The sequence below is a fragment of the Oncorhynchus kisutch genome, linkage group LG11 (genome assembly GCF_002021735.2).
Source record: "Oncorhynchus kisutch isolate 150728-3 linkage group LG11, Okis_V2, whole genome shotgun sequence".
In the NCBI taxonomy this organism is placed as follows: Eukaryota; Metazoa; Chordata; class Actinopteri; order Salmoniformes; family Salmonidae; genus Oncorhynchus; species Oncorhynchus kisutch.
This window is the reverse complement of record NC_034184.2, coordinates 39184154-39209398: the sequence shown is the minus strand read 5'-3', so window position 1 is coordinate 39209398 and position 25245 is coordinate 39184154. Positions and strand designations below refer to the sequence as shown.

At 43.8% G+C, this 25245-nt stretch overlaps 1 protein-coding gene across 2 annotated transcripts in view; it reads left to right on the top strand.

Annotated features, from left to right (window-relative positions):
* LOC109899708 (bifunctional heparan sulfate N-deacetylase/N-sulfotransferase 2-like) overlaps nt 1-25245 on the top strand; it is a 182914-nt gene that overhangs the window by 102583 nt on the left and 55086 nt on the right. For both annotated transcript variants that reach the window (XM_031835741.1, XM_031835740.1), the window contains one exon: nt 19567-19644. The gene's annotated coding sequence lies outside the window, so the exon portion shown is untranslated. The remainder of the gene's footprint in view (nt 1-19566; nt 19645-25245) is intronic.

Genomic DNA, 25245 nt, shown 5'->3' with positions numbered 1-25245 from the left:
CACGTTCCATTTCTCCAAGGGCAAATTGTTCTGTATTGTTAAAGCTGGCTATTCATTTATTCACCTTTAGAAATTAACCAAACTTTCCCATCCTCTTCATTGTCATTTCTACCAGGTTATTATTGTAAGTGATAGGTCATTATTGTTTTTAGTGGTAATCAATACGCAGCTAAATGCCAACTCGATATGGCTTTGCTCAATCAGTCAGTCAGCCAGCCAGCTGTGATTCCCCTGATGAGCAGCATTTAAAGCCTTGCTTCTTCCCACCCTACCTCTGTCTCTCACACTCTCCATCTCCGTCCGTCTGTCACTCGCTCTCTCCACATCTCTCCGTCTCTCTTTTACTCTTTCCCTCTCTCCCTCGCTCTGTGAAGAGGTCCAGGCAGGAATTGGCAGCAGCCATCGTAAATCCCAGTTGTTGTGGAGAGAGAGACTGACAGACAGGTGTTCTCGGAGCCCCGTCAGGGTTTATTCTGGGTGAGAGAGGCGTTGCAGCTCGGCAGGGGGTAGCAATGAGATCTCCACTTTGTCAAATTAGTGATGGGGGTTTGAAATCATTTCACTATTTGAATGGTATCATGAGTTTTTCTCGGATATTCGAAATAGATGTTTGTTTTTCAAATGTAGCTACGTTTTTAACCAGAGCACTGCTGCCTGAGGGAGAGAGGCTGGCGCTCGATTGCACCCTGGACACTTTGCTGCATACAGACCCTTCTCTATCGATGGAGCTGCAGAGGACGGTGTGTGTGTGTGTGTGTAGCAAGCAGACGGAGGGAAAGAGAGACTCCGAGGCAACTCTGCTACAGCCAACACTAGCTAACTTGTAGCAGCCACAATGTTATTTATCATCCCATAGCTCAATTCCTGTCTTGACTGCAGTAGCGTAGAGCAGGGGTTTCCCAAACTTTGTCATTCAGGCCTCTCCCAGCATTGGGGGAACATCCGTTTGAAAGCAAATTTTCTTGCAATTCTATACATTTTATCATGTCTTATGTTTATTCATGTGATACTTGAGTGACTTAAACATTACACAAATCTATGGGCTAAAAAAAACCTAGCTAAAAAATGTTAACCTCATACAGTTAAAACCACAACCTACCTGTTGGTGGCTCGTTGTAGCCTACTTCTTATTTCGCTAACTTTTAATTTCCTAATTGTATTCCATCTTGCTATAGTGAACTCTCACTCCACTTGCTAGACATTGAGCCTCTTTGCCACTTTGATTGGCCAACATAAATGACAAGCTACACACGTGGGGCGCACTTTGCACTTTATAAAAACTACATTAAAAATGTGTTTTTATTCAATTAATAATTCTATTTTTCATGGTAGATCCTTGTATGAATGAACATTTTATGAATGAATTTGTTTTATTTTTTATTTGTTGTCGTATCGCCAATTGGCATCCCATCCCTTATGGGATTTATTGACACAAACAAACATGACAATAATTCACTATGGTAATTAAATGATCACGGTGTTCTCTGCATTGCGCATGGCATAAAAAGTGAAAGAAAAAGTAAGGTAAAAATCTAAATATAATAGTAAAGAAGGTTATCAAAACAATAATTACATCCCAAGAGCAGTAAAAAAAAAACTACATACATACACACTGCACAAACAGAAGATTCATATGGGAGACAAGCCTATACACAATCTATATACACACATGCCATTTACCACATAGAAGCTAAATAGTTTTACAATTTAATTATAGGTAGCCCTTTATCTTTTATTCCAGGCTTTTATCAATGCCAGGGTATATCTGGTGGTCTGTCTCCTCATCGCTCAGCCACATAATGCCAGGGTATATCTGGTGGTCTGTCTCATCACTCAGCCACATAATGCCAGGGCATATCTGGTGGTCTGTCTCCTCATCACTCAGCCACATAATGCCAGGGTATATCTGGTGGTCTGTCTCCTCATCGCTCAGTCACATAATGCCAGGGTATATCTGGTGGTCTGTCTCCTCATCACTCAGCCACATAATGCCAGGGTATATCTGGTGGTCTGTCTCCTCGTCACTCAGCCACAAAATGCAAGGGTATATCTGGTGGTCTGTCTCATCACTCAGCCACATAATGCCAGGTTATATCTGGTGGTCTGTCTCCTCATCGCTCAGCCACATAATGCCAGGGTATATCTGGTGGTCTGTCTCCTCATCACTCAGCCACATAATGCCAGGGTATATCTGGTGTGCTTTCTGGAATAAGAGCAAGCGTATGTTGTGGTAGAAAGGGCTATAGAGGATAAAATGAGTTTAATTTTCTATTTCTTCGAGGTCACAATAGTTACATAGTCTTTCCTCTTCCATTTCACCACAGTACCGACCTGTTTCAATACCTGATCTTACCTGTTTCAATACGCAGAGGCAATATCCCTGATCTTACCTGTTTCAATACGCAGAGGCAATGTCCCTGATCTTACCTGTGCACATAGCGATCTCTTGCTTTTAGGTAGGTAATATATAATATATCTCACGCACGAATTCACCCTTAATCAAACAAAAGGTTCTCAATTTGGGGTTATGATTAATCTCCTCCACCCATTTTTTTTTCATATTGCATAAACAGTTAAAAAAAAAAAAAATCATATCTATGTCTCCCTTAATTTGGTTTTCGTACAGATGTTCACAGTCAGACTGTTGAAAAAGGTCAGACATTTCAGTTGCCCAGGCAGGAATGTAATAATGTGATATTTTAATTTAGAAACTGCCTTTTGTGTAAAAATCTGGCTAAAATATATATATATATTTTTAATACTCAAGCATTCGAATATGAACGTCTGCTGGAATATTCAAATAACTGTGCACATCCCTATGAAAAATGCAGCGGTTGTATTCAGAGTGAGCTTCTGAGTCACACCAGTGGCTTAAGAGAGACTCTTCAAACTGCTGGGGAGCAGGTTTTATAAATAGGTTCAGCACTGAGTATACATTTTTAATGGAAGAGCACACTAAGGATATTTGTATTTGTTAAGGATCCCTACTCTTCCTGGGGTCCAGCAACATTAAGGCAGTTCAAACATTTCATACACTTTTTCACAACATATTAAGTCTCTGCCCTCAGGCCACTTCTCTACTACCACATATCTACAATCCAAAATGAATGTGTACATGTGTGCATGTGTCTGACTGTGTTTCTCTCTTCACAGTCCCCACTGTTCCATAAGGTGTACTTTACCTGTTTAAAAAAATCTGATTCTACTGCTTGCATTAGTTACCTGATGTGTAATAGAGTTCCATGTAGTCATGGCTCTATGTAGTACTGTGCACCTCCCATAATCTGTTCTGGACTTGGGAACTGTGAAGAGACTGCTGCTAGCATGTCTTGTGGTGTATGCATGGCTGTCCGAGCTGGGTGCTAGTAGTTTAAACAGACAGGTCAGTGCATTCAACATGTCAGTACTTCTTACAAAAACAAGTAGTGATGAAGTCAATCTCTCCTCTGCTTTGAGCCAGGAAAGAATGACATGCATATTGTTAATGTTAGGGTGAAGTAGCAATGGGAAGATGTCTGAGTAACTCACTTTTTGAGAAACGGCATGCGTATGCTAATTGTTTTTGACGAGATTAATCCTGCTCACAGGTGTAGACATCAATAGGAATTACCTTCTACAACTACAGCATCTCACTGTTTCAATATGAGGACTAAATTGGTGTGACGGATGTAATATGTAAAAGACTGGTACGGTATGCTGCTGCCCAGCTGTCTCCATCTGTGTGATTGGCTCTTATCTGTCACTAGGCTTGCTTTCCAATCAGAGTGTACTCAAGTGGCACAGAAAGATAAAGAAGTGGCTGTAAAGAGGAAATTGAAATCATATTAATAACTTGTGTGCGCGTGCGTGCAATTAAAACTCCATATTTAAACCACCTGCAGAATCATTAGGATTCATCCCTTGTTCCCCAGAGGAACTGATAAAGGCAGGGAAATATTTCTCATGTCCTCCCACGGGAGGCAATAAAGGAATCTCTCTATGTGCAGGCCTGGGATATCCATTTGTAATTGTTGTCCCAGGGGTCCGCCATGCATTTGATTCGGTCCACTCTCAACTGGTACTATTGTCCAGACTGACAACAGCATCCTACTTTCTCCCTCACTACTCCTCCATCTCATACAGGGAGAATGTTATTCAATGAAACGACTCCTCCCCTGACTACCTTGCTTTGATCTTGGGGCTCAGAGGACTCTGAAATCAGCGTCATGCCTGGTCTGTGTGGAGAGGATGAGTGAGGGAGAGATGAGTGGAGAGGGAGATGTTCTGTAGAGAGGGGTAGAGAAGTGGCATTCATGCGTCAGCTGGCTGGGGAACACGCAAAGCGTTTTAATGAGACACGGGAGACGAGGCCCCAGTATGTCTCTGTGTTTCTCCATTCAGAACCATGAATTCGGTGGCTCAGGGTGACGAAATTCGGCAGGGTTCTCTGTCTTTCTGAGATGCTGTTTCGTGCTATCCAATGTGTTCGGAGAACTTCTCTCACTGTGCACGCATCCAACCTCTCAGCATTTAACTTTTTGATAACTAGGGCCGGGACGATACCGGTATAGCGATACTTGTTAGCATCATGGCAAGGAAACAAAACACGAAGCGGATGGAACTTCTTAAGGAAAATGGCCCTAATGTTGGAAACAAACATCATTATGCTGTCCTCCAGAGTCACATGTATTATTTAAGCTATAGCACACATACAGTAGGTATTTAAAGGACCAAAGCGTTTGGTCTGCTTCGCGTGTTCATTTTTGCCATGGAAAAAAATATTGCGATAATGCTATCGTGTGTGATGCGGCAGAAGGGCAGCAGGTCAGGCAGTCAGTGTGTTATCAGGGATCCAGCGTTCACTAGTACTGGGAGATGAGGAGTGCTCTGGTGGGTCCTCTGTACTGCTCTGCCTCAAGGGGAGCGCCTCTCCTTTTGATGTGATCTGACAGAGCGAGAGCAGCTCAGAACAAGGCCAGCCAGCACGTTTCTCCAGTCTGGAGTGCATGCTGTAGCTATACGACGGGGCTAAAATAGCCCTTTTCACAAGGCAATAAGGGAGGAAGAAGAGGCACGAATGCATAAGGAGTATAGAGCTCTTTTGTTTGTACAAGGCTGGTTTGCTGCTCCCCGACCGCTCCTTTCCCTTCAAATAACAGGCCATCAGTTTAAGTGAATGCATTCATCAATTTGGACGGAAGACCGGAGAATAACAATTTGATCCGCTGTTTTCCAAAGTAGGAACTGATTTCAGAGGTGTCTGTGTGCGTACTGTGTATGTGCGTCTGCCCGATGCCTAATGTAGCAATGAGTTGACATGTTCTCTCCAGTTCAGTGCCGTCTCGGTGGGGAGCCGCCGCCTCCTCATCTCTTTTTGGAGACTGGCGTTGTGTGTTTGACCCGACTCTCACGCTTGGCTGGAGGAAAGCTCTGTCTACTTATAGCTGTGTGAGGGGGGGGAGCAGCCAGACACAGGTGCTCAGGGATCGCTGCACCACCGCTCCCATCTCTACCTGGACAAAGATCACGCAGACTCATTTGGCTTTCCTGTCTGCTGCTGGTGTGTTTTTGTGAGAGATTCACATGTTTTTCTATTATGTTCATTTAAGGGGTATTCTCAGTGAAATGCTGTGTACCTGGTTTCATTTTGTGATTCCAATTGCATTTATTTAATGTACTGTTTCATTGAGAATCCCCCCTTTTAAAACAATTTACAGACACACAGGCATCTCACACCGAGGCATCACATCTTCTCTCCCACTCTCCCCGCAGGCGGCCGCTGTGTACCACCACCTCCAGAGAGCTAAACACATCAAAGGAAAAGCTTAATTTACCATTTCCCAACACCCCCCCCCACCACCTCCTCGCTCCACACAGACCCATTTTCTCTAAAGCGGTTATTTTTTAACAACTATTTGATTGCTGTGGTTTACAAGACTTTTATTGCATAATCAACACAGTTTAATTTGTTATTCATTTCAATACGTGCATGTTTGGCTGCCGAACAGTGTTCCCTCAGGGAAAATGTGTAGCTGTGGGGGGAAAGGGTTGCGGAGGGCGGTCCGGGAAGATGTCACCATCTAAAATATAATTTCCACCTCCCAGAAATGAGCCAAATAACATATTGGTAAAATAATTTTGACATATTGGACCATGCATAAAGCCTATTCATGGCCCATTTGATCAAGTATGCTATTAGCAATAATTATTATCAGCTGTAGCCAAACTGATGTAGCATAGTGGCTAGAAATAAATAACTCCATGCTTCAACCTATCTGCATTTACCCTATTGGGCTAATCATTAATCGAGTCTTGCATTTGGTCGGATACCCACGCTTCCCCGCGGGTGAGCCGCCAAAGAAGTCAGCTGGCGTGTGGAATTAAACATTCTTTCAACCCGTATGTCGGCTCGCAATTCAGAAAAATAAAAATTTAAACCCATTTAAACCCTTTCTCCATGTGAGAATATGACACGTTGCCAAGTTTACTTTCCCTGGATAGCCTACCTCACGCGAAAATGACTAAAGTAGGCCTAACCGTAGAAATAAAAAAGAAAGGTTATGAAAATGAATAGGCTTACAACACCATTGTGGGAACAGGTGCTGCGTGAGTGAAATCCCCAGTTTAGAAGGACAACAACGCTGTATAAGGATTCACAGCCTGCACAAAGTGAAAGAAGGAAAGAAGCTTATTTATTTCGGTAATGCTGTTAATTATTACATTAATTCAGGCTTTCGTTAATTAGACCATACGCAGGCCATATAAAGTGTAAACCAGTGCGTCTGGTAAAGGTTTGCATAGCCTACTAAATAAATGTAGTCTATTTTTGCAGCCTATATTCGATTCTGGGAATTCCCTATGGCACTTGGAACTTGAATGTGAGTAGTTTCAGGAAATGTGGTGTATGTTGCGGGTCACTACTTCACAGGTAAACCATTTGGATGTAAACGTATTTTTCGTGCATAAATGTATTTTGTCCCCCTACACCAAACGCAATCACGACACGCAGGTTAAAATATCAACACAAACTCTGAACCAATGTCATTAATTTGGGGACAGGTCGAAAAGCATTAAACATGTATGGCAATTTAGCTTGTTAGCTTGCACTTGCTAGCTAATTTGTCCTGGGATATAAACATTAGGTTGTTATTTTACCTGATATGCACAATGTCCTCTACTCCGACAATTTATCCACACATAAAACTTGCCAACCGAATTGTTTTTAGCCATCTCTCCTCCTTCCAGCCGTTTTCATCTTTGAACTTATATGGTGATTGGCATCTACACTTTCATAGTTTTACCACGACCACCGGCAAAACAGTTAGTCTTTCAGTCACCCGCGTGGGTATAACCACTGCTTCTATAAACCAATGAGGAGATGGGAGAGGCAGGACTTGCAGCGCGATCTGCGTCAGAAATAGAAAGGAGTTCTATTTTAGCTCTTGGCAGCGCAGACGCTGGTTGGCGCAGGCGAGCAGTGTAGGTGCAATAATTGAATAACATGGATTTCTACATTTATTTTGAGACGCTCCCGCACACGACGTGTCCGGTCTGGTCAGCATGTTATTCTAAAATGGATTAAATACATGTTTTTCTTCATCAATCTGCAAACAATACCCCATAATGACAAAGTGAAACAAGTTATTATACATTTTTTGCAAGTTTATTAAAAAATTAAAAACAGATACCTTATTTAGTTAAGTATTCAGACCCTTTCCTATGAGACTCGAAGAGCTCAAGTGCATCTGGTTTCCATTGATCATCCTTGAGATATTTCTCTACCTGTGGTATTACTTCTCTTGCAAAGAACACAACAGGCCCACTAGGTAAATGGATAACGTATTCTACTATGGGTTTGTCTGATTCTTCTATTTATTTGGCCTACTCGTTTTATCTACAGAGGAAAAGTAAATGTGTGCTGTTCCAGCATCTTCAAAGTTCGCCTTGGCATAAATATTAGTTCATTTTGCATATTTGTTTTGCTGTTGTGGCAATGATTTTGCTGTGGTGCAGCACCACAGCTAAATGACTGCAGCGGGAACACTACTACTGAAGATCTGAGAAATGTTTCTCTCTCTCTCTCGCTCTCTTTTAATTTTTTCTTTCTGTCAAAGCATTAACCGAGATTATCACTAATCTTCCTGGTAAAGCGGGAAGGCCTTGTTTGGTCATATTAAATACATATAGTCACTGAGGGAAAGCAACCCTGGGGAGGATTTGGAGCAAGCCTCATCCTCCCCTTTTTCCATCCCCATATCCTTCTTGCCATCCTCCAACCATCCATCTCTCAGGCCTACAGTACACTCCGACTGCAGCCTAATGGCTTCACTAGAACGAGAGGGAGGCCTTCCTTGTGTCTTCTGTCTCCTGCATGTCATCCATACAGCTAAATCCCTCCTCAATCTTGGCATGCCACTGGATTATCATCACACTCACTCAGGCTAGCTAGGCAACCCATTACACATGCAGACACAGGATGTGCCAGACTAACAGAGACAACTGGGCCATTCCCGTGCCTGTAGGCCTGTCTGAAATTGGATAGGGAACGGTCCGTGCTAACATCAAGCTGTTTGAGACTTCCTAATCTCTCACTTCGGAATCACTCACACGATGCACCCACACTCACAGGACAGGACTGTATCTCCTTGATGGTGCCCAAGGCCTGTACAGAGCTAGTTTAAAACAAAAAACGTTCCACTACTCTGCCCCCTCTACTTGGAACGAGCTACAAAAGGACTTGAAATCCAATCTAATCAAAGTTTGTTGGTTTTATACACAGTTTAGCAGGTGTTATAGCAGGTGCAGCGAAATGCTTTACGTTACTAGCTACTGACAATGCAGTAAACATTTCAAACAAGTACACAATAATAATCCAAAACACAAAAAACAAGAAAATCAAGAGTGTTTTACTGCATTATTTTAAAACTAGGGTAAAATCTATGATGGAAAATTGCCTGTTCAATTTTTTTGTAAATTATTTTTTATTTTTTTTACTGCAGTGCGTTTTGTCTCATGTTGTACAGGTTTGAAACTATGGCTGGCACAATTACTGTATACTCATGTAACTGACATTTATGGATGAAGAAAATAATAAACTGTCATAACTGTTTGGGGGGGGGGGGTGTACAGACAGCTGACTGATGAAACTTTGTTTCTCCTTGCTGAAACAAACAAGGTATTGTTGCAAACAAGTCCTAGGCAACACCCTCCTCCATGCAGTCAGTAGCAGAGGAGTTTATATATTTTTTGCTATTCAAACGAACGGTGACCGCAGGCCATTTGTCCGACTGATAACGGTCATAAAAAATTCCAGGACATGTCACAGCCTTATATGAAACTTTGTGTGTTCCTTTATTGGCCAGGTCTCGCTTGCAAAATTGACTTTTATTCTCAGTAAGACTAACCAGGTAAAATAAAACATAAGAATAAAGGTGATTTCCGGATCTCTCCACAGGGTCGATCACTGATAATTCCAGTGCTTTAGATATCAGCATATGGTCCTTCCAGCCTGAGTGATGGTAGCCAGAATAGCCACTTCCCCCTCTCTGATGTGTGTTAAGCCAGTGAGCTGGTGTCCTTGGGCTGACCTAGGGGCGGTGCATATAAGGACAGATTATCCCAGAGAGGTAAACTCAGATTAACCACACTGTGCAGGAGGGGGGTAAGACTTTCAATAGGTCAAGGTAATTGCAAAGGGACTAGCATCCCTGTGAGGGCTCAAACAATACTCAATTTATAGTAAAAAGCCGTCAGTCAGCATTATCGGTCTTTTCCTCCCATTGGAATGTTGACCAGTTGAGGTCAGCACAGCAGAGACGTGGGATTGGTCTGGGCTCCTGAGTGGCACAGCGGTCTAAGGCACTGCATCTCTGTGCTAGACGCGTCACTACAGACCCTGGTTCGATTCCAGGCTGTATCACAACCGGCTGTGATTGGGAGTCCAATAGTGCGGCGCTCAGTTGGCCCAATTTTGTTCTTAACTGACTTGCCTAGTTAAATATAGGTGAAATAAAAAATAAAAGCAGCCCTTGTCTCATTGAGTTGTATGTAGGACATTTGCACAGTATTGCATGTTGAATAGAAACCGCCATAATACAACAACGGAACATATTTTCCTGTCTGTTTTTGTTTTGACTAAGTCATCTTTTAATGATCAAAACCTCCAAATTAGTTGTTTTTGTCACACCCATCTCTGTTTATGGTAGGTGAAGTTTGCCTGCATCTATTCTGGGATCTAGAGGTGTGTGTGTATGTGTGATCATTCATCAAAGATTTATAGCTGTGTGTGACTGTGTGTTGGGCCAGAGGCTGTGTGAAGTGGCAGGTTTCTCAAGAGCTGCTGGATGCTCCACCTGAGTGGCCATGTCGCTGTCGCCAAACAGATGTGTCTTCCATCATTATTTATCCCTCTCTCCCTCCCTCCCTCTCTCTAATCCCTGTCTCATCTTTCCTCTAAATGACCTCTGTTACCAGAGGACCTGGCTCTAGCCGCTAACTTACTGTGCCCTGTGCGTGTGCTTAGTGTGTGCTGTGCATGTGTGTGCTTGAGCCTCTGCCGGGAGATAGGAAAAACCGAGGACTTGTGAGTTGCGAGCTCATGTTATCATTGCATGTATGAACCATGTGTGCGTGCTCATGCTATAACAAGCCGGATATAGGCCTGCGCGGTACTCATTTGCTGCGTGTGTTGCAAGTAACTTGTCTGAATGATACCGGATGTGCTTTTATCACATGCGATGTGTGTGGCTGACTGTCATAGCTGCGTTCATCAGATCACTAGTCTCTCTGCTACAGCTATACTCAGGTCCTCAGACATACCGCTGTTTCCAAAAGGGGGGGTGACATTCCACCCCTCACCGACTCTATCCTCCAGCGTTGTCATTGTCATTCAGCTACACACACGCCACAATAGTGATGCCCTCGTTTTTAGCATTGCTTCAAGAGTACCTTTGTCTCCGAGTGAGAGGGGAAAATGAGACTGTCATGCCCTGTGGTTTTGGATTTTTAAATGTTTTTTTTAAAATCTCATGTTGTTTCAAGGGGTTTTGGGATTAGTGTTCATTTGGAGAGCACTCCAGGATGCTTGTTAGGATTTGACTGAACTGTTAGTGTCTTCTGCTTTACCATTGAGAATTATTGCTGCTACTGCATGCTTGAGGAAATAAGGGTTCTTGTTTTAATCATTGATTGATTGAATTGACTTGATTCCCCCCCTAATATCAGCAAAAGGGTCGGTCTAATTTAGTGAACGGTGGAAATAACACTAGGCCTGAATGTGTTGACCGTGTTCTAAGTGAGTTGTGTGTGAGCGGTTGTTATCCCTGTCTTTGATGTGCACTCTTGCTCTCGGCCAGGGCTGTGCCCTCTGACCCCTCAGTGTTGACACAGGAAGCCTCCCGAGGGTACCTTCCTCTGGACACCGGCCCTTGCTCTGTAGTCACTAAATACCACAGACACACCTTGCCCCTCAGCTCTACTCCATTGATTAGTAGTGCTGCTTCTTAAGGGATTTCAGTCAATGCCTTGGGACCTCTGTGGATGAGTGCACCAAAACAGAAGAGTATGAAGATATCCCTCGTCGGTAGCAACTGAAGAGAAAGCATTTAAAATGGCACTTATGAATGCTCTTAAACAGACTCTGTTCGTGCGTTGAAGGGCTTCTTCAGCTGTAGGAGCCAGTAGTCCATGTGGTTTAATGGCACGTAGCCATGAGAGAGGAGAAGTTAACTTTCCTGTGGATCGATGAGCTGCGTTCTCCGGGGGGGGGGGGCTGCCATTTGTGGTCTCTATCTTTTCTCGCACTCTCACCCCCCCTCCCTACCCCATGGTCCACTACTGCTATCATGGCCTTTCCTCTCTCACGTCCTCTATATGAGGAGACTCACAGGTTTGCTCGTCTTTTTCTCAGTAAGTGTACTCTGAATCACAGATGCTGGGCCTAATTGAATGTGCACACATGTGGCTATAAATACTTACGAGGAGGATGGGAGTACATTTTCCTTGAAATTTCGATAAATGCCTTGACGAGGTGTCGGTCTCTGTCTGTACGTACGTGTGTGTGTGTGCTAGTGTTTGTGCCAGTGCTAGAGTGGTGTGTGAGGGAGAACAGGGGATGTAATTGGGGATGTTGTATGGGTGTCAGGTTTGGCCTTTAAGAAGAGGGACCATGGGGGCTGTATAGAAGGGGTGGGGATCATGAGATAATGGAGCATTGGGGCTGTATAGGGGGAGGGGATGGACTGACAACAGTCAATAAAGGATGACCCTGGGGTCAGGAGTTCAGAGGTCACCCATTGTTGAGAGGACTGCTTGATGGTGTCTGGTGACTGTGGAAGCAAGGGTGTAGTGATGAGAGCATATTAAGACAACAGAGTGGCAATAGGCTGGACAAGTGTGTGTATCTGCTGCATACAGTAAGTTGTGGGTATTTGTCTGTGCCTCTGTCGTAGTGGGTTTCTGTATCCTTGTGGCGAGTGAGGTTACAGATGCCTGCCAGAACATATAGCTCTGGGTCTCTCCTTTGTGTCGTCTCTCTCTCTCCCTCCTTTGTTCTCTCCCTCTCTCCTCTATAATTGAATAGACATAGTGAAGGCTGGCAGCTCCTTCCATAGGCAGCTCCTTCCATGGGGCTGCCATTAAAGCCCTGAGCCCCCTTCTTCATCATACTGCCTCTCTGCTATAGACAGTTCAGTCACTCACAGGGGCAGTACAGCAGCACAAGCTATCCTCTCTGAACCTAAAACGGCATCTATCCTCTCTGAAGCTAAAACGGCAGCTATCCCCTCTGAAGCTAAAACGGCATTTAAACCAATCCTACTCTATCCTCCGGCACATCTGATACAAATACACCACATTCGTTTTTTAAATGACCTATGTGACCTAGAGGTAGGAGGTTAAGGGAGAATATAGTTGTTTCGCCCCCCAGAGCCGAGCCATTTAAACCAGGATTGCCTCAATTGGTTTCCAGCTGTTTTAAGTGGCTATGCGTAATGTGTAACAAGAAAGTGACTCATGTAGTTTCTTTTTTCAACATCTGTCTTTATGCTTAAATTCAGCAAGCACACATCCTCTTTTCCTGTTCCTCATTTTTGACTGATGGGTTTCTCTCTCTTCTGCTCTGTTCTTGTAATGCTCCCTTTTTGTCATCATTGCCTACCTCCCTCATTCTACCCTCTGCCCTCCTTTCTTTTCTGTCTCGAGTCAAAGGCTCAACAAATGTAAAAGTCTCAGCGAAGGTATAACATCTGAACAAAACACAAAACAGGCTGCACCACAGTTGAATGAGCACCCCCCCCCCTCTTTTTCCATCTAGCCTATGATGCTCTATTTACAACTACCCTCAATAAATAACAAATGGGAACATGCCTAAAGACGTCATTTGACCAGTTGAGGCTGCTGACGGGAGGACGGCTCAAATTAACGGCTGGAACGGCATCAAACACATGGTTTGATACCGTTCCACGTATTCAGCTCCAGCCATCCAGTATTTCACCTTTGCCTAATTGCCCCATTTGAAATGTGGATTTAGTCGGCCTATATTCTCCGATGTTCCTCATCATTTCATCAGTCTGAATTCGGGGAAGGCAGAGGGTTGATAATTGTACAGTAGGTACTAGTTAGTAGTTAGAGCATGTTTGCCAGCCTTCATAAATTACCCATTTTCTTATTGTACTTGGCTAGTAGAACAGGATGTTTTGTAACAGTGAGGCTATTTCTGTGAGTGCTTACTCAGGGGTGTGTGGTTTAGCGCTCCCTCAGAAGATTTGTAGTGCAGCTGGACTAGCGGCACGGTCTTTAGGGGGAACTCGTCTATTTGATAGAATGGATACACAAATACAAAACTCCTATATTTTACTGAAGCGATTATAAGCATTTTTCAAATGGACTTTTGACTCTTGTATTGGTCGAAGTTGCAGATAATTATTCCACCTTCAGCTCTATACATCTACTGTCCATTGTGAGCTGACAGAATGGTTTCTTAGTGGCTACAGATGCAGACCTAAGATCAGAACATGGTTTCTCTTTAAAAGAGTCCGTGTTCTAGCTCTCTCTCTCTCTCATCTCCTCCTCCCAGTCCCCTCTATATAGTAGTGTGTGATAAAGTGCCTCTGAAAGGCTGATTCATTCCAACCTCAAGGGGTCTGAGCAGATTTCTCACATGTCATCTCCCCCTGATGATTCCTATCAGAGGGCAGCGCTGTGGACTGGTGCTACATGTTTTGCTCCTATTCACTCCCAGACCAGGCTACTAATACAGGGCTTTTAGCCAACAACACCAGACTGTAGACATGTCGGCCCATAGTCTTTAGAAAATCGCCCCCTCCTTCTCTCCCGCTGTTCCTGTCTCGCATCTCTTTCTCACTCCTTCCCCCTACTATAGCTTTCTCCCTCTTTTCTTTCCTCATCTCTAGCTGTCAAATCACATTATATTGGTCACATACTCATGGTTAGCAGATGTTAATGCGAGTGTAGCGAAATGCTTGTTCTTCTAGTTCCGACAGTGCAGTAATATCTAACAAGTAATCTAGCAATTCCCCAGCTACTACCAAATACACACATGTCATGGAAGGCAGGTAGTTTGCCCCGGTGATGCGTTGTGCAGACCGCACAACCCTCTGGAGAGCCTTGCAGTTGAGGGAGGGGCAGTTGCCGTGCCAGGCTGTGATACAGCCTGACCGGATGCTCTCGATTGTGCATCTGTAACATTTCTTCAGCCTCCTGAGGTTGAAGAGGCGCTGTTGCACCTTCTTCACCACACTGTATGTGTGTGTGGACCATTTCAGTTTGTATGTAATGTGTACGCCAAGGAACTTGAACTTTTCACCTTCTCCGCTGCTGTTCCTTCGATGTGGATAGGGGGATGCCCGATGTGAAGATGTTTCCTACCTTCACCACCTGGGGGGGCGGCCCATCAGGAAGTCCAGGACCCAATTGCACAGTGCGGGGTTGAGACCCAGGGCCTCCAGCTTGATGATGAGCTTATAGGGTACTACGGTGTTGAATGCTGAGCTTTAGTCAATGAACAGCATTCTTACATAGGTATTCCTCTTGTCCAAATGGGATAGGGCAGTGTGCAGTGTGATGGCGATTGCATCGTCTGTGGACCTGTTGGGGCGGTATGCAAACTGAAGTGCGTCTAGGGTGGCCGGTAAGGTGTAGGTGATATGATCCTTGACTAGTCTTTCAAAGCACTTCATGATGACAGAAGTGAGTGCTACAGGGTAGTAGTCATTTAGTTCAGTTATCTTCGCTTTCTTGGATACAGGAACAATGGTGGCCATCTTGAAGCATGTGGGGACAGCAGACTGGGATAGGGAGCGGTTGAGTATGTCCGTAAACACACCAGCCAGCTGGCCTACGCATGCTCTGAGGATGCCATCTGGGCCAGCAGCCTTGCGAGGGTTAACATGTTTAAATGTTTTATCACGTCGGCCATGGAGAGGGGGTGGGGGGTCACAGTCCTTGTTCGTGGGCCGTGTGGGCGGCACTGTATGAGTGTGACATCGGTGTCCGTGACTTGGCTGGTTTTCTTTATGTAGTCCGTGATTTCCTGAAGACCCTGCCACATAAGTCTCGTGTCTGAGCCATTGAATTGCAACTCCACATTGTCCCTGCACCAGCATTTTGCTTGTTTGATTGCCTTGCGGAGGGAATAACTATACTGTTCATATTCGTCCATATTCCCAGACCTCTTTCCATGGTTTAATGCGGTGGTTCACGCTTTCAGTTTTGCGTGAATGCCTTCATCCATCCACAGTTTCTGATTAGGGTAGGTTTTAATAGTCACAGTGGGTACAACCTCTCCAATGCACTTCCTTATAAACTTACACAGAGTCATCGTATAGATCAATGTTGTTCTCTGAGGCTGACGGGAACATATCCCAGTCCGCGTGATCAAAACAATCTTGAAGCGTGGATTCTGATTGGTCAGACCAGCGTTGAATGGTTCTATTCACTGGTAGATCCTGTTTGAGTTTCTGCCTATAAGACGGTAGGACAAAGATGGCGTCATGGTTGGATTTGCCGAAGGGTGGACGGGGGAGGTCTTTGTATGCATCGCGGAAGTTAGAGTAGCAGTGATCGAGTGTATTACCCCCCGCGCGTAGTGCAATCCATATGCTGATAGAATTTGTTCTCACATTTGCGTCGTTAAAATCCCCAGCTACAATAAATGCAGCCTCAGGATATATGGTTTCCAGTTTACATAGAGGCAAGTAAAGTTCCTTGAGGGCCGTCTTGGTGTCTGCTTGAGGGGGAATGTACATAGCTGTGATGATAACTGACGATAATTCTCTTGGGAGGTTTGATTGTAAGGAATTCTAGGTCGGGTGAGCAGAAGGAGTTGAGTTCCTGTATGTTGATATGATTACACCATGAGTCCTTAATCATGAAGCACACTTTCCAGCCCTTCCTCTTCCCAGAGGTGTTAATTTATTTTGGCTTGATTACACCACTGTTCCTAGGCCGTCATTGAAAGTAAGAATGGGTTCTTAACTGACTTGCCTAGTTAAATTAAGGTAAAAAAATATATATCCCGATAGAGCCATGTTTCCGTGAAACGGACTGTTACAATCTGTCGTCTCTTAGGAAGGCAACCCTTGCTCGAATTTTGTCTACCTTGTTGTTAAGAGACTGGATGTTGGCATGTAGTATACTCAGGAGTGCGGGGCGATGTGCACGTCTACGGAGCCTGACCAGAAGGCCGCTCCGTCTGCCCCTTCTGCGGCGCCATTGTTTTGGGTCGGCTTCTGGGATTTGATCCATTGTCCTGGGTGGTGGTCCAGATACAGGATCCACTTCGGGAAAGTCGTATTCCTGGTCGTAATGTTGGTAAGTTGACGTCGCTCTTATATCCAATAGTTCGTCCCAGCTGTATGTAATAAAACTTAAGATTTCCTGGGGTAGTATGTAAGAAATAATACATAAAAAAGAAAATACTCCATAGTTTCCTAAGGACTAAAAGCGAGGGGACTATCTCTGTCGGTGCCATCTTGCAGTGATCTCCCCTCTCTCTTGCGCACCCCCTTCCCCTCCTGACTCTTTTGCTCACACTCTCCCCGTCTCCTCTCTTCTCTCCCTGTCTGTCATACTCCTACTGTGTGATGGTGTGTGTGTGCATGTAGAGGGTAATTAAGACGTCTTTGTGTGTGTGTGTGTCGCGCTCGCTCTCCCTCCCTCCCTCTCTCTGCGCCAGGGTTTGATTGGCATCTCTGTTCTGTTGACTCCCCTGCTCTCCTATGAGCCAGCACCAACAGGCCCATGTACTAAGTTGGAAACAGCGCTCGGGCTAATGAAATGTCAAAGAGACGGCTACATCTTTAAAGGTACAATATGTAGAAATCGTTCTGCCATTTCCTGGTTGCTAAAATTCTAATAGTTTGCCTAAATTCAGTTTGGGACAAAACAAGCAAGTGTAGAGAGTAATTGTACTAAACCGCTAAAATAGATGTTCAATAACCCAAAAGATAATATTTTCAGCAATATGAAGCTTGTGTACAAAACCGAAAGTAAAAGACGGAAAAACAAAACTTAAGAATGTAAACCATATAAATAGCGCGCCTAGAACAGATCCACCACTTCTTAGACAACCATTTCTATGTGAATTTGGTAGGGTCACCCAGAAAATTACTTATATCATCTTTAAAGGACATTTCTGCCATTGCTCTTTCTCTGAACAAGGCCCAATAAATATTATAATTTTCTAATCTCTGCCGCTGCCGCTTTGCAATGAGCTCTGGCAGCATCCTGTGGTCCCTCCATGCCTTCCTGCTGCGCTAAGCAGGCGGCCCCATCGATATACAGCCAACTCCCATTCCCCCTCGGAAAGGCCACTGGTTGTGCGCGGGTGGGTGGGTGCGATCCTGGCAAGTCGATGAAAACACTCTTCCCATGCTCTTTGAGTCTGGCTTTGTGAGGCACCCTGCTGTTTGTCTGCAGGGATGTGCTCTTTGTGTGTCTGTGTGTGTGAGAGTTTCTGAGTTTGTGTAGGTCTTTGTGTGTGTGTGTGTGACGGAGCATACTGAAGTTGTGCATTACTAGCGGTGTCGGGCGATTGATCCAGCCAAGTTAAGGGCCCAGAATGTGATTTCCAGCCAGTTGGCCTGCTTCTCTAAAGGCTGCTGACAGTGTACACTGTAGCACACTGATAGAGGAAGAGAGAACTCCCGTTAGCCAATCAATTATTGGCCTTATGGCTGAATAGATAATAGACTCCTTCGCTTAATTTCTGGGGCATGGAGGAGAGGGGCGTTATGAGATGGGTTGGGGGAAGCAAAATGGGAGGGAGTATTGAGTGATGGGGAGGGAAGAAGAATGGGCCTCATGAGGAAGAAAGAGGTAGGAAGAGGAGGGTCAGACTCTGAAACCAGTGAGGTTGTTCTTTCTTCTTCTAAGTGGTAGTTGGAGGCTGTGAGTTAGAATGAGTTAGAATTGTCCATAGCCACAGTCCTCTGTGTTCATCCTGGTGAGCAGCCAGCTCTGATAGCCAGGGTTTGTTTGAGCTGCACTATCAATAGTAGGATAGCCACTGGAAGCAGGAGCACAGCTTCTACTGGGGGACTCTGACATACCGCACATACTCAGCATGTGACCGTGTGTGTTTGTCTATGAATTCCTGTTAACTAAGGTCTTGTGTAAGATTTGTTTGTGTGGTTTTAGATGAACAAGTGTGTGTGTCAGTCCTTTTGCTCTGTTCTCCCCTCCACAGAGGAGATGGCTGCTGTCTCTCTGAGCTCCATGAAACATTACAAGGAGATTCTGGGTGGTGGAGAACAAAGGAGCCACCCTCTGTACTGTCCACTCTACCTTACTGTTGTTTTCTCTCTCTTTCCATCTCCCTCTCCATTTTGTCTTTTTCTTTCTCCCCCATCACTCACTCACTCACTCACAAAAGGGAGGAGTCGCATGGTAGAGCACTGATGAAACCCCTAGACAGAATGCACGTTTCACATGATCACCTGGGAAATATTCAGGCTGAAGCAACTCAAACCAGTTTGCACACACACTCACACGCACCACTCTCTCCCCTCCTGTAGCTTAACAAGAGTCTTCAGCCCTTCACCATCTTTCCCTTTGTTGGTCTTTTTCGGAGATCCACTCATTCCCCTAACTTACCTGATCTGTTTGTGTGTGTGCTCCTTGTGTCTGCACGCAGTATAGCAGCCTCCATTCTTGACGACTACCAGACAGTAGACAGTATTTGGTTTCTAGACCTTGGCGATTAGTTGAATCAGTTGTGTAAGTGCAGTGCTAGATAAAGGAGAGGATTGAGAAAACACATTCCTAGTACACAGTACTTTGATCTAGTCAGTCATGATATTCCTGGCTTCCTGGTGGGCTAGAGGTAAACAAATGCTAACCCAATGCTCTTCCTCTCTCCCTCTCTCCCTGACTCTCTCTTTCATAAACTTCCATGTGGGTGTTTTTGTGTGTTTGTTTGCATTGAATGCCAGTTCTGTTAAGAGGCAGCCCTCCATGGCCCAGATACATGCCTGGCTAAAGCCAATATTTACCATGGTTTCTCCTTACCTAGAAGAACTGTCATCTCCCTGGCCTTGATCTGTTTCCCTCTCTTTGTCCTTTCTGAAGGCTTTCTGAAACCGACACAACCAACAGGAGGGACAGATACACGGACAGCACACGAGGACGTCTCCACGGCAAAAAGAGGTCAGAGACTGTGTTTTCTGTGTGTGTGTTGGTGTGCAGGGCTGAACTGCAACCAAAACACTCGCATTTGCGACCCTTTAACTTGACGGTGCGACACCAATTTTTAGTTGGTTGCTAGAGTGCCAGTGAAATAAAGGTAGCTGGTCAGTTTAGTTTTTGGCTAACAAGTAACTTTTTTTATAATCAAGATTTATTCATAACAGCAATGTCTATGCAAACCAGCTATTCAAAATGTTTTTTCTGAAGTCTTGGTTGAATCTTTACGATGTGCAATTCAGTTATCATGTGCTGTTTGAATGAACATTTCTTAAGGCTTTCCGCCCAAAAACGTCCCAATTCAATGTTGACTGCAAAGTAGGCCTACCTGCAGAATATCATGATGATCTCTATCAATCCCTAGCCAAACAAAGGTATCTTGCTAGGTGTGCTTTTGAATTAAAGGGCAACTACACCCTCCTACAATTGTTTTTTTCATTTTTCCCAGATTTCAAAAGTGGTCTCCTGATGTGGTTTAAGCATTGTTGTGGACTTCATTTTTTTTCTATAGCAGTATGATTTTGAGTGAAAACCTGAAAAAACAAGAATCAAGGATTTTTTTTACAATGAAAGCAGAATTAATCAAAAGATAGAACCGATTTTAGAGTGACCGGTCAAAAATCTTAACAATAACATCACTTTTGAGATTGCGCAAAGGTATTATTTATCCAAACAATCAATGTAAGTATGATATTGTCAAGGTAAAATGTAATGGAGGGTAGGTCATTTTGGCTACTTGCTCGGCCCACAAATGAAAGAAAACATTTAAATGATACGCACATCATCAGTATTCTTTTCATTCAGGCCAGTAGTTTTTAGTTGGCACAGGTAGCTTTTAGTTGGCTAATAATGACTGTCTTTTAAATTCTCATGCCCTTGCCTGGCAAATTTAAAAGATGGTCATTATTAGCCTGGTTCTGTATGGAATTAATGTACATTAATAAAGGACACAGGTCAAGACATTATTGTGAAAAATGTGTGCGACCAAATCGTGCTGGTGCCATGAACTTAGAGTTGGTGGTAGTAGTGGCACTAGTGGAAAAAGTTAAGCTGTGTGTGCGTCCCCGTTAAAATACTTTTTAGTCTTTTAATCTGTTTTCACAAAGTCTATGAAGGGGTCAATGTTCCGTAAGGTGTTATTTTATTACACAGCTAATTTGTACTAAAGCTAGCTATTAGTATTCATGGATTTAGTATAGTCGTTAGCTTCCTTGACCCATACACCATTTAACAACAAACACCCTGCGTAGGCCTATTATTGTTGAATTAGCCTTTAATAAAATTTTAGTACTCATTGATGGGAAACATTAAATGTAATGGTCCTAATTAATGTGCCTTTAATCTGCACAGTGTACTGTTTGTACTATTAATGTTCTGGTAAATCTATTTGTAGTGTTTTTCTCTGTGTCAAGGCTTGTGTTTCACGGCATAGCAGATACACAATAGAGTGCCCTCTGCACCCAAGGATGAATAGAATGGAATATGCTCAAGTGCAGTTCAACTAAGTTTGTTGAGTCACTTTCCCTATGCTTTTTTTCTAGATAATTTTAGAAGTGATTTGGATGTCAAAGTGCCCTGCTGTTGCGAGGGAAAATACATTAAGGGCTTATAGAATTATGGAGATGCTCAGTTGTAGCATTCAAAGAGGTACCACTCATTTGATTTGATGGCTTTTTCTCTACTTTATCATGACTGACTGACTGTCCTCTCTCTCTCGTCTCCCGCTGTGCCGGGAAGGGGTCTGGGTGCCTGTGTGTGTGTGTGTGTGTGCCTGCGTCTGTGTGTTTGAGAGAGACCAAGGGAGACAGAGAGTCCAGACGTTTTGTAGCAAGGTCGGCAGCAGTCTGATATTAGCATGCTGTCCACTGTGGGGAAGCTAAACAGCCCTCTGTCATGATAAAAAACAACAGTCCCTTCATCTTTGATGTGCTCCGACTCCCTAATTGCTTTTATCTACCCAGAGCCAGAGAACACGCAACGGCTGGATCTATCTTTATTAATCCCCATTCCCTCCCTACCTGATTACACTGCCTCTGCCTGCCTGGACTTGCTGGGTCTGTAGCCAAGAGAGACTAAAATACCCAATATATCTATGTGAAGATATAGAGTTTAAGATGATATGTAATTGTTATTTGTTTGTGTTGTTTTGTTGTTGTGGGCTCTATACGTCATGGATCTGTAACTATAGACCTAGGCTAAGTAGACCTAGAAATGCTCTCACCAGCCCTTAAAAGTAAATACTTCACATTTCCTATTTTCACCCTCTTAAGTGACGATTGACTATAATCATGTAATTCCGGCGCTTACCTTGGTGAATTGCAGTCTGGTGGAAAAGGGGTAAGGTCCATAAGAATACTCACCTCTGCTCAAGCTCCCCCAAAGAGATTTGATGCTTGAGTGAGTGGCTTGTGTTGTCTGCCTTAGCAGTATAATGGGTCTCTGAAATGGGTTGTCTCCTGAAGCAGCATGCTTCTATCCTTATTGATGCACATTTTTCTTGATTCAAAAATGTGTATCTTGATACAGTTTTTAAAATAAAGAAACCTGTGGGGTCGGCCTTCCATACAACTAAAATAAACGTCCGTATTGGAGGTGGTTGTGTGAAGTACATCAGTCTCAATGCTCTCAATCGTGTATGTGATAAAAATCCCTTGTGTGAGCAATGGCATCACTTCTGTCAACAAGAACAAACATGATGACAAATGTATAGTGATGGGTGAAATAATCATTACAGTTACATATTGCTCTATTATTTTGGACGGCATTATATCGATATTTTGACTCCAAGTATCGATTTGTAGGTCGGTGGGTCTCTAGACTAATGTTTTCTTTTCCCCCTGGTGGCACTAGTGCCAGTAACTTTTTCAATTGGTTGCACCAGCCTATGATTTGGTCGCACCACAATGTTGTTGCGGTGGCACGCAATAGAACAAATTAGTTAATTAAAAAAATTATCATCTTATACAATAATTCACAGTGCTTTATTGGGAAAAATAGACTACGGAGATAGTATGATTACAGAAAAATGTTTTTTCATCAAACATGTCCAAGCAGGTTTGCATGATTCAAGTCATTTTGATGTGTAAACCAGTGTTTGAAGCACATTGGCTAGATTGCTAAATTGCCACTCCTATTTGCCATATCTTCAATCTAAGCCTACTAGAAAGTGTGTTCCCTCAGGCCTGGAGGGAAGCAAAAGTAATTCCACTACCTTAGAATAGTAAAGCCCCCTTTACTGGCTCAAATAGGTGACCAATCAGCCTGTTACCAACCCCCAACTTTGGGGGAAAATTGTTTGACCAGATACAATGCTTTTTTAAAGTAAACAAATTAACACACTTTCGGTGTTGAAGGAGATTCAACAAGCACAGCACTTACACAAATGACTGATGATTGGCTGAGATAAATTGATGATAAAAAGATTGGGGTGTGCTGTTTTCTTGGACTTCAGTGCAGCTTTTGACATTATCGACCATAGTCTGCTGTTAGACCATAGTCTGCTGTGCTATGGCTTCACACACCCTGCTATATTGTGGATAAAGAGTTACCTTTTGAATAGAACACAAAGGGTGTTCTTTAATGGAAGCCTCTCCAGGGAATCAGGAATTCTCCAGGGCAGCTGTCTAAGCACCTTACATTTTTCAATCTTTACTAATGACATGTTCAAAGCCAGTGTGTCTATATGGACAGCCCCATCAAGAGGACCCTCCAGGATGATGTATTTTGGAAGAGAGTGGTAAGCAGCCTGAAACTCCTGAAACCTATAGCAGTAGCCCTTGCACGGATTGAGGGAGACCATGCCATCTTGTCTGATGTTCAGACTGCTTGCCGATGTAAGAGAATAAATCTGTACTGCCCTGCCAACTTCACTGTTGTTCCAAGTAAAGGAAACTGCTGTTCTGAAATACATCAAAAAGCATGGAGATTTCTGCCTGAAGCCCATACACGCCGCAGCGTACATGTTGGACCCCAAGTATGCTGGCAAGAGCATCCTGTCGGGTGCAGAGATCAACAAGGCCTATGGTGTCATCACTATCATGTCTCTCCACCTTGGCCTGGATGAGGGCAAAGTTCTTGGCAGTCTGGCGAAGTACATTTCCAAGCAAGGGCTTTGGGATGGAGATGCAAAATGGCAGTCATGCCAACATATCTCATCAGCTACCTGGTGGAAGGGACTTTGTGGATCTGAGGCTCTTTCCCCTGTTGCCTCCGTCATCCTCCAAATCCCACCAATATCAACCGCCTCAGAGCGCAACTGGTCCTTGTTTGGGAACACACACACCAAAGCATGCGACAGGCTGACTAATACAAGGGTTGTAACATTGGTGGCCAACTGTGCAAATTTTGGGCTTTTTGAGCCTGACAACAATCCATCCTCAACAAGGTTGGAAAGTGACAGTAAAGATGAGGCCTCAGTCTGATGTTTTAGAGGTGGACATTGAGGAGGTCCAGGGAGAAGACATGGAAGCCTGAGAGGAATACAACCAAAGCTTTAATATCTAGACTATAATTTTACAGATGTACAGTACTGTGCAAAAGTTTTAAGCAGGTGTGAAAAAATGCTGTAAAGTAAGAATGCTTTCAAAAATAGACATGTTATTAATATATTTTATTTATCAATTAACTAAATGCCAAGTGAGTGAACAGAAGAAAAATCAAATCCATATTTGGTGTGATCACCCTTTGCCTTCAAAACAGCATCAATACTTCGAGGTGCACTTGCACTATGTCAGGTGTATGATTAAACAATTATACCAAACAAGTGCTAATGATCATCAATTCAATATGTAGGTTGAAACACAATCATTAACTGAAACAGAATCAGCTGTGTTGGAGGAATTAAACTGGATGAGGAGCAGCCAAACTCTGCTAACAAGGTGAGGTTGCTGAAGACTGTTTACTGTCAGAAGTCATACACCATGGCAAGAATGAGCACAGCAGCAAGACATAAGGTAGTTATACTGCATAAGCAAGGTCTCTCCCAGGCAGAAAACAGTGGGACCCTGGTACACCCATCTACTGTCCGGCGAAGTCTGGTCAGAAGTGGCCTTCATGGAAGACTTGCGGCCAAAAAGCCATCCTCCGACATGGAAACAAGGCCAAGCGACTCAACTATGCACGAAAACACAGGAACTGGGATTCAGAAAAATGGCGGCAGGTGCTCTGGACTGATGAGTCAAAATTTGACATTTTTGGCTGTAGCAGAAATGCAGATTATTTGCCGAAGGACTAGAGAGGATTTGGTCCAAATTGATGGTCGCCTCAATGCTGACAAGTACAGGCAGATACTTATCCATCATGCAATACTATCAGGGAGGCATCTGATTGCCCCAAAATGTATTCAGCAGAATAACAACAACCCCAAACATACAGTGAAAGTCATTAAGAATGATCTTCAGTGTAAAGAAGATCAAGGAGGCCTGGAAGTGATGGTTCGGCCCCCACAGAGCCCTGATCTCAACATCATTGAGTCTGTCTGGGATTACATGAAGAGAAAGAAGCACCTGAGGCTGCCTAAATCCACAGAAGAACTGTGGTTTGTTCTCCAAGATGTTTGGGCCAACC